General features: G+C 48.4%; 1 long non-coding RNA gene across 1 annotated transcript; it reads right to left on the bottom strand.

Annotated features, from left to right (window-relative positions):
* Positions 1-2,119: 2,119 nt before the first annotated feature.
* LOC117646888 lies at positions 2,120-5,919 on the bottom strand. The gene is made up of 3 exons (XR_004587810.1): positions 5,536-5,919; positions 4,733-5,024; positions 2,120-2,224 (listed from the first exon to the last, which is right to left on the bottom strand). It is a non-coding gene; the product is annotated as an uncharacterized LOC117646888 (long non-coding RNA).
* Between the last annotated feature and the right edge of the window lie 3,656 nt (positions 5,920-9,575).

The raw sequence follows: 9,575 nt of genomic DNA, 5'->3' as shown, positions 1-9,575 counted from the left end.
AAGTGACATCACGTTGAAACGAACGGACAAAATTCACATTTGTTTAATGATGGAAGGGAATTAAACTCTGTGTTAACTGGAGTATCGACAACACCGAGTTCAATGCCATTTCCCAGGGTGGAACTGAAAGTGTGGCGGGAAAATATTCGAACATTGCACAAGAAACTTTGCCCGGAAAAGTCTTTTTTTAAATTCACCCAGCTTGCCGCTTTTTTGGGGAAACTTGGAAGTTTCACCAAAGGGGGGGAAAATTTTGGCTTCCGGCTTCCTTTGTCGCCCTTCCCTGGCTTTGCGGTTTTTGCCCGCCCACATCCCCGAACCCGGCCACCCCTGGGCCTTGGGAACCTTTGGACCCGCACCCCGCCCAAAGGAGATGGGAAAAAAAAAAAGGGGGAAAAGGTTTTAAAAAGTTTGTCGGGGAAAGGGGGGGTGCAGGTCCTTGTGGGGGCGTCCACGGGAAAAACCTTTTAAAGGGGGGTGGGGGGGGGCCCCCCCATTCCAAATTTTCCACAAGGCGATTGCCGGGCCCCAGGGAGGTTGCGGGGGCCCGGGGGTGAAGGGGATTTTAGGCGGGAGGGGTGGGGGCCTTTGCAAAACCTCGGGCCAGGAGCGGTTTTTTTTGGGGCGAACCCTCGGGTTTTGTCCCAGTCTTTCTTTTGGTGGTTTTTCCAAAAAATCCCGAAATTTTTTGAAAAGGTAAGTCCCTGGGAATTTGGTTTTACCGACGCTTGTTCCTGGACTGGGGGCCAAAAAAGGGGGGCCGGGAAAAGGGATGGGTTTTGAGCAATCAAAACTTTTAAATGGAAAAAAAATTTTAAACAGAAATTTTTAAAAATTATGAAGGCGATTAAAAATAAAAATCCCGTCGTTTGGTTTTTTCCCCGGGAAATGGTGATTCTTGGGGGTAATTTTGAAAGGGGAAGGCGTATTGCCCCGTTGGGGTAACAAAAGGAAACCCGGGGGGGCTGGTTTCGGGGGGCCGCCCGCACTTTAAAAACCAAAGTGGTTTTGGGCCGGGCACCAAACCCCCGGTTCGGGTCCTGGGCCATTTTTGAACCCCACAGTTTGGTTTGGTCTGGCCACCCAACTGATGGGGGGTCAAAATGGCCCCTCTGAACACCAAGGGGCGCGGCCCGGGGGTTTTTCCCCGTGGCGCCCAGGCCCGGCGGGAAAATCCCTCCCCAACGGGAAGCCTTTGGGGGGGGGCCAAGCACGGGGGTTTTTTAGGAGGGCGGTTTCCTTTCCGTTGGGTACCCGATTGCCCCCCGTTGGTTAAAAAAGGTTTCAATTTTTTTAATTATCCCTTTAAATCTCCTAAACAAACAAAAATTTAATTTTACCCCCTTTTCACCGTTTGGGGAAAAAAACAAACTTTTTCCGTTAACCCGAAAGTAAAACCCCCGAACTTACGGGAATTTTTTACCTTTTCCTATTTAAACCCTTAATAGGTGTACCAACCAACAAAGTTGATGGAAAATTTTGGGAATTTTGTTGGGCAAGCAAGATTTTAAAAAAGGGGTACCTTGGGAAAATTTGTTTAATAAAATTTTTCGGAAAAGCCAATTTATTTTTAAATTTTAAAATTTTACGGAAAAAAGGGAACAGTTTTTTTTCCCTGGGATCCAAAAAAGGGGGAAAATTGGGGACCTAAACATTTACCCGGGGCCTTAATTTCCCTAAAAAAAACTCCAAAACTTTTAGCCGGTGAGATTGTAGGATTTTTGTAATGGTTTTAATTTAAATTGGGCCTGCACTTACTTGGGCAGGCTTCAGTGGCGTCGGGTTTTACCTTTTTCTGAACCCAGAAACTGCCCCGGCCTTTTCTCCCCGCACCTTCCTGCCAGAAAAACCAAATTTGAACACCCAACCCCAGCGCGGAAACCGTCCCCCTAAAGTTCGGGCCAGAAAGGTCCTTGAACTCCCTCCATGTGTCCTGGCCCCGGGCCCCTTGGCTTTCCAAGGTCCAGGGTGGGGCCTACCAAAATGTTCCTAAGGGGGTGCGGACTTTTCAACTAAAAACCATTTGTGCTGCCGTTCCACTTTTCGTGAGCCCTTTCCACGCTGAAGTGCCTTTTCCGCTTTTGCCGGGGCAAGCAAAAAAAACACGGAGAGGGGGAAACTGGTGCGGGGCGCGGCAGCAGCAGCGGGGTCGCTGGCCAGGACGGCGCGCCCGTCGTCTTGCCGAGTGGGCTCCACCAGCATCGCACGCCCCGTCGACGCATCCCTGCAAACGCCCCGCTTTCAATTTTCGTCATGAATGAACTCTCATTCCAGGAACGTGACATCACGTGGAAACGAACGTGACAAAATGTCACGTTCGTTTCAGCGTTGTGTCACTGAATGTGAACAAGCTAATTTTTGGCCGATTCACATCCAAACGAATGTGACACAGCGCTCAAACGAACGTGACATTTTGTCTCGTTCGTTTCAACGTGATGTCACGTTCTTGGAATGAGAGTGTGACCAATCACAAAGCACCGGTAAAACTAAGAGTCAAGCATAGAGTTACGCTTGAAATGAAGCATACTCTGGAAATTCCCACATCCATTTAGATAGGGCGAATTTTGGCGGGTGAGCCTGTAACTCTTGATTTCAAGCGTAAACTGATTACGCTTGAAGACAGAGGGTAATACTACGCTTTCGTTTTACCAGTGAGGTTTTGCCATAACAAAGGGTGTAAACGGTTTACGCCCCCGTGACGACATAAATCGATTTACCCTAGGTGCGTTAAGTATACCCGAGTAAAATAGAAGGCTGCAGAAAGGCTGACGCACGGCTGACGCATGGCTGTATGGACCGTTTTTGGCTGTATGCATGGCTGCCGAGGCTGCCTTGCAGCCATGTCGCAGCCATAGCGACGTCCTGGACTTGCAGCCATGCACGCTGCAGTGGCTGGTCTGGCTGTTTTACGGAGCGCTTTGGCTGTGGAACGCTCAGAAACTGCGCACAGAAGCCTTTTGCTGCCACGCTGCCACGCACAGCCAACTTAGCTGCAGTGGCTGCAGGCTTCGCATCGCAGCGTGTTGGCTGCTAGCGCCAGCCGTGCCGCGGCTAGACGTTACAGCCATGTAGGCTGCCATGGCTGTAGGCTGCGCGTCGCAGTGTGTTGGCTGCTAGCGCCAGCCAGGCCGCGGCTGGACTTTACAGCTATGTAGGCTGCGCGTAGCAGCGTGTTGGCTGCTGGCGCCAGCCGGGCCGTGGCTGGACTTTGCAGCCACGTAGGCTGCTATGGCTGTAGGCTGCGCGTCGCAGCGTGCCGCTGAAGCCATTAAGGTTGCCACGGCTGTAGGCTGCGCGTCCCAGCGTGTTGGCTGCTGGCGCTAGCCGGGCCACGGCTGGACTTTACAGCCACGCGGGCTGCAATGCTGTAGACTGCGCGCTGCGCGTCGCAGCGTGCTGGCTGCCGGATGCAGCCGGGCTACGGCAGGACTATACAGCCATGTAGGCTGCAATGGCTGTAGGCTACGGATTGCAGCATGGTGGATGCTAGCGGTATTCAGGCAACGGTCGCACCCCTTGATTAAAGGGCGATAAAAAATAGAAAAACATAGAATGGGTGCGTGGTATGCTGATATTTGAGTTGAATACGTTAACATACATAAGCCATGCAAGTTTCGTAAAAATCGGGAAACTTTTTTACTATCTTTGATATCTCGGGAACGGTAAGTCCTAGATGAAATTACTTGTCAGATTTGGATCTGGAACGGTGTTGGGACCCTAGAAAATCTACTAAGGGCTCCATAGAACTTCAAAAGGCGTAACAGGCACCCTCAAAGGTCGTCATGGGGACCTTCATGTACTAAAGAGTGAAGCCTAGTAGCGATATGGATGCTGCCGATGGCATCCACGAAGCTGCAGGATGCGGCCGAGATGTAGCTGTGACCCGCAGCTTCATAGCTGCCGAGGGCAGCGTGGCCAGGGCGAAAGAAGGCTGCCTGCAACATCCTGAAGGCTGCGGGGTGCAGCCTACAGCAGCGCCTCACAGCCTCTAGGCTTCCGGGGACAGCGTGGCCCGGGCGAAGGAAGGCAGCCTGGGGCATCGTGAAGGATGCGGGGTGCAGCCTACAGCAGCGCCTCACAGCCTCTAGGCTTCCGGGGGCAGCGTGGCCCGGGCGAAGGAAGGCTGCCTGGGGCATCCTGAAGGCTGCGGGGTGCAGCCTAGAGCAGCGGGGGCAGCGCTGACTGGGCTCCAAAGGGACACTTCAGTGGCTGGCAGGTGCAGCCAGAGAGGCTGCACCGGCTGCGGATGGCTGTATTTTGGCTGACGTATGTCCGAATACAGCCAATGTCTGCAGCCATCAGAGTTCCATCCGCGCGTTGTCAGCCACCTGGAGGGAGCCAGCCTGCAGCCAATCTGCAGCCTATAATTTTATCTCGGGATAGGAAAGGACTGACTGCAACGAGTCAGTTTGCAGCCTGCATTTTCAACTAGTGTTAACTGACTACTTTACTAAAAGACTTAACGTTAGGCAAATTTTAAATGCAGTATGTGCATACACACATTAAAGTTGCCACTTGATTACATAATTTTAGGGTTTTCTATTATTGGTAGGGTCTTTACACAAAGCTAGCTGTCACATTCATGTAATTCTCGACGGAAGGGGGTTGAACCGTCTGATAAGTGTACAGATCGGTACAGTTACTACGCAGTCAGTTTGCATCCTTTCTGATCACCAGACTTTGTCTCTAAAGGTTTAAAAGTTAAGGAAAAAAACACACAAGTCGGACGCACCTGGACACTTCCTCTTGCCAGCCTATGTAGATCACGTTGAAGTCGTTGACGAGATTGTTGGCTGCATCGTTCCACGCACTTGCCGGATCCATCAGCTGTCGATGGAGACTGAAAAAGCAGGCCGGGGCGATGGCCACGTTTTTGACCAGCATGGTCAGCCTCCCGCAGCGCGGAGCCACGAAGCGCATGACTGCCGGGTCGGACAGCATCGTAGACATGCACGGTGTTCCATCGCATAGAACGTTCAACCACAGCAGCTCACGGCCAGACCCGTCCGGGAGGACTGCCATTCCTTGGTGAAAGATAGAGTTTCCACACCCACGGTTAAACGAAAAATACGCTGAGCGCGAGAAATGACCCCAACAGGGGAATTACATTTTTAAAAAAGAAGTGTGATTTTAATTTTCTTAGAAGTGTTAATTTTTTTACTGACAATAATTGAAAATAAAAATCATCAATGACATCAACATTTACGTCCGTTTTTAGCAAACACTGCAAAGCTAGTGGTAAGTTTGCTTGTTACAAATCTGGCAAGCCGTTTTGAATGCCGAAATTTGGCATTTACAATTCATAAGCTTGCCAAATTTTGGCAAGCGGCGGAGTATTTCCTGGCCAAGCTTGCAAAATTTTGGCATTCAAAACGGCATACCAAATTTGTGGCAAGTAAACTGACCACCGGCTTCGCAGTGAAGCCATCTCAGGGCAGTTAAGCCACAGAACAACTTTGAGTCCCAACATAAAGAACACTCGGGACTTATCACACCCCGTGACTTCGATTTTCTATTTGATTTTAAGGTACTCACTGTTGTTGGAATAGAGCAGAGATGTAACTCGAGAAATAAATTGCAGTTTGCTTGGAAGTGGACCGTGGTTACCTTTTGAATGGCTGTATTCCTTGCCAAGTGCATTGCAGGCGCAAAGCCCACTTTGAACTGTTTTCTGAATTAGACGGACATGACGGACATTCGAGCACCGTTTGATCTGAACGCAATTGCGACAGTAATGTCACTTTTCTGAGCTGTCTAAGGGCGCAATTCTTAGTTACTGTCAATGGCGAATGTCAAATCAAACTGGCGACTGCTTGAGTCTCCCTTTCGCCAACGGGCACGGCCGGCCGTCACGGCCAGGACATGCGCGCAACTGAATGGCCATCCTTCGTTTGGCGACAGCGCGCCAACTGTATCGGACGGCCGAGTGCTTATCGCTTTTATCACGTGCTTCTGCCTCAAGGCACTTCAAGTTAAATGGAAAGACTTTGCGCCAAAATATGATGTGGCGAGCGAGACCTGGTCTCGCCAAAATTTGTTCAGTCAGTATTGATCCAGGAAGCGGAAGAAGGGGATAACTCCATTTTGACCATTTTTCAGGAGCAACAAAAAACTGTTCGCAGGGAAATCTAAAACTGAACAATGGAATGTTATATATGATATCAAGTTCAAAAAAATGTAAGTTAAATTTTGAGGTGAACATCAGGAGTGTCAGGTCACTGCGTATAGGATATCTGTAACTTATCACTTTCCGCTAAAATGGAAAACAGAGTCATCTCAACTTATATTTCTTAAACGAAGTGGAATTTGGAGACATGTCAAGTGGAACTGTAGTCAGCAGAGAGTGTTGGTTCCTCTGGTGCATTTTTTGGACTTAGCTCTTTTTTCCGTTTAAGTTCTAAAAATTAAAGGGTGGTAAGTTGACTTGATTCTTTTTACAATGGATACATAAAAACACAAGTTGAGTTATCTCCTATGAACAATATGTTGAACGGAGTCATGTTGACTTTGGTTGAGATGTTTCCATTTTCCGCTAAATTGACAGTGTAAAAGGGGTCAAGTTGAGTTACATCTTTTTTCGAAGTGGATTTTCTCTTTAACTGCTAGGAATTGAGTCAAATAATTTGGTGCTATGATGCAAACCATTTTAAGGCACCACGATATAATAAAAACTCAATTTGGAGATAAGTCAAATTATTCCCTTCTTCCGCTTCCGGGATCAATTGTTCAGTCACAAAATGGTGAGACTATTTGTGTCTGACCACTGTCACAACCGAACACGGAGGAGAAATCCATCGATTTCAGAAAGAAGAGTGCAATTTAGCACCTGCAAGGTAGATGGAAGTCGTGACGTCGTGAAGCGGGGCCAGTCACTGCACTGCGAATTCGGTGGTTAGTTTGCTTTTCACAAAATTGGCGAGCCGTTTTTAATGCCAAAAATTGGCAAGCTTGGCTCAGAAATACTCCCCAGCTTGCCAAAATTTGGCAAGCTTATGAAAATTTCTGACCAAAGCTTGCCAAATTTTGGCATTAAAAACGGCTCGCCAATTTTGTGGCAAGCCAACTTACCACTGGCTTTTGCAGTGTGGTGTTGGCGACAGGGAAAATGGGGCTCCAGCACACGCAGTTTTTCATTCTCGCCTTTAAGGTTTGACGCACGGCGTAGTTCCCAGAATCCACAGCCCAGCGACTGTTGACATTGTCAAGGCCTGTGCGAGGGGCACGGTGCCGAGCGGTGCCGAGTCCAGGAGCACATTTAGGGGGGAGGGGCCTCAAAGTGAACGAACTAGGCCTATTCGCTATCAGGGTTGGATTGGAAGTCGATGAGGTTCATCTGCGTCCCATCGTTCAGTTCGAGGAATGGCTTCTCCGTGTCAGTTTCTCTTTTCCACTTTCACCTCCTGCCCCACGCGTCAGGCAGGGTGGCAGGAAGATCTCCTGCCAACGCGTTCTTGAGCGTTTTCCGTTTGCCTCTGAGTCGCTAAATCGTCCACACGGTGAGAGAATTTCAACTATTTCTGTTTTGGTACTGGTGTGCATTTCCCCATTCCTTGAAAGAATTGGAGAAAACGCCTGACTCGTGATCTCGTGGACGGGCACGCGCGGTTCTGATACTTGGCTCAGGGCGCGAACCCCAGAAAAATGAGACGAAAAGCCACTCTAGTGGCTAGTACTAACTAGTAAGGGAGGGTGGGGCAGTTTGAAACAGGGGCAGTTTGAAACAAACACCAATATTAAAGCAATGAGGGCTGCCGAAGGAAATGTGAGTGTGCACAATCTTCTGTTTTCATGATCTTACTGATTTGCGATCGACACGGTCGTCAACGGTGCACTTTAGTGGCCTTGAAAGAAAGGTGAAACTTCGGTAACATTGAAATTGGCCTAAACTTAAATTTCTAAGTCACGGGAGTTTCCGTCTGGGTTTCGCTAGTAAGCGATCATCTCCCGCACACTTAATTCATCTTTTAGCACCATATTAGGCAAGCGTTACGCACCCTCGGACACTGACGTAGCCCTCACCAAGTCCGGCGGGGAGCAGCACAACTGGAATGGTGCCCTCTGGGGCAGTTTGAAACAGAAGTGGATGGGGCAGTTAGCAAAACAGCAATATCACTAGAAAAAACGTTTTATATTTTGGAAAGCGAGCATAATGATGGGAAATTCGTAATTCCCGATCGCATCAATGGAGACGTTGTATGTTTGACCCGTGACTTGCATCAAAATGCAACATTTATAAAATGTTGCATGTTGAAAACTTGCGGGCCGAAAAAGGCCTTTATTTCAACTCAAAAAAAGTAATGGTGTTAACAACTTTTGTTCGCCTCTCTGGGCAAATCCATTGCCGTACGCATTTTCAAAAGAATCGCGTTTTTAAAAAAATGCGTATTTGGCTATAATGTTATAAAAAATGTTTAAAAAATTCGTCAAAATGTCAGCACTTGCATGGCAACGTCTATTTGAGTCTATTCGAATCTATTTGAGTTGTGTACGCGGCTCTTCTTGGTCCGTGTACACTTCCATGCAGCTGTTTCAAACTGCCCCATCGCTGTTTCAAACTGCTCCGGCCTGGGGCAGTTTGAAACAGATGCAAGGGTCGTAGTTTCACCTTTATTATTAACGTTGAACGAACTTGTGAGCGTCTGCGGGCGTTTTCTAGTCAAGATAATGAGTCACTCTATTAATCTAGTGCATACACGCAGCATATAGACTAACAGTAAGATTATAATAACGAAATTCCAAATTCTGTTTCAAACTGCCCCACCCTCCCTTACCAACTAGTTAGAGAAATATTCTCAGCCGTAATATTTCTGGTTTCCGTTTACCGCCGCCCAGCCGTCGAACAGGTTGTCTTTCTGCCCCTCAGGAAAAGTTTCTGCAGGCGGCCTCCACCGGGCCGACAGGGCACGCGTTGAACGGACGTATCTCGTAGACGGCTTGACTTAAGACCTCATTTTGTTCTCAAATTACTTGTCTTGATAGTACGCATGACGAACAGAGAAGAGCTTTTTCTTGATACACTGCAAATCTAAGTGTAGGACAGGTCGACACTTTAAGGCGTAGACCAGTTTGTCCTACGTTTGCAAGTGCACGGTAAAAACGGAACCTGGTTTTCCCAGGAAGCCAATGGTGAAGGCATAGGCGATTTCCAGGGAGTTCCTGGGAAAACCAGGAACCGTTTTCACCGTGTGTCGACTAGTTGTGTCCGACGCTCTGAAGTGTCGACCACAATGTGTCCGACGCCTGCATGTGTAGGACACTGTTTGTCCTACGGCAAATTACACTGAGTTTCCTATTGTGGCCCCACACGTCAGCCGTCGGACACACTGAGAATGAAGTCATGATCAATACCCAATTTTGGGCTAGGTATACTTTATCACCCAAATTTGGGCGAGATTGTTTCCTCGCCCAAAATTGGGTGAGGAAGGGTGTATCAGCTGCCTATACGGCTCCATAGTATTATGACCCAAATTTGGGTGAGGAAACCTTCCCCACCCAAATTTGGGCGAGGAAACCTTCCTCGCCCAAATTTTGGTAATAAGGAATTCCTCACCCAAAATTTTAGTCAAGATCATGAC

This window comes from Thrips palmi, unplaced genomic scaffold (genome assembly GCF_012932325.1).
Source record: "Thrips palmi isolate BJ-2018 unplaced genomic scaffold, TpBJ-2018v1 HiC_scaffold_10, whole genome shotgun sequence".
In the NCBI taxonomy this organism is placed as follows: Eukaryota; Metazoa; Arthropoda; class Insecta; order Thysanoptera; family Thripidae; genus Thrips; species Thrips palmi.
This window is presented reverse-complemented; position numbering and strand designations above follow the sequence as displayed.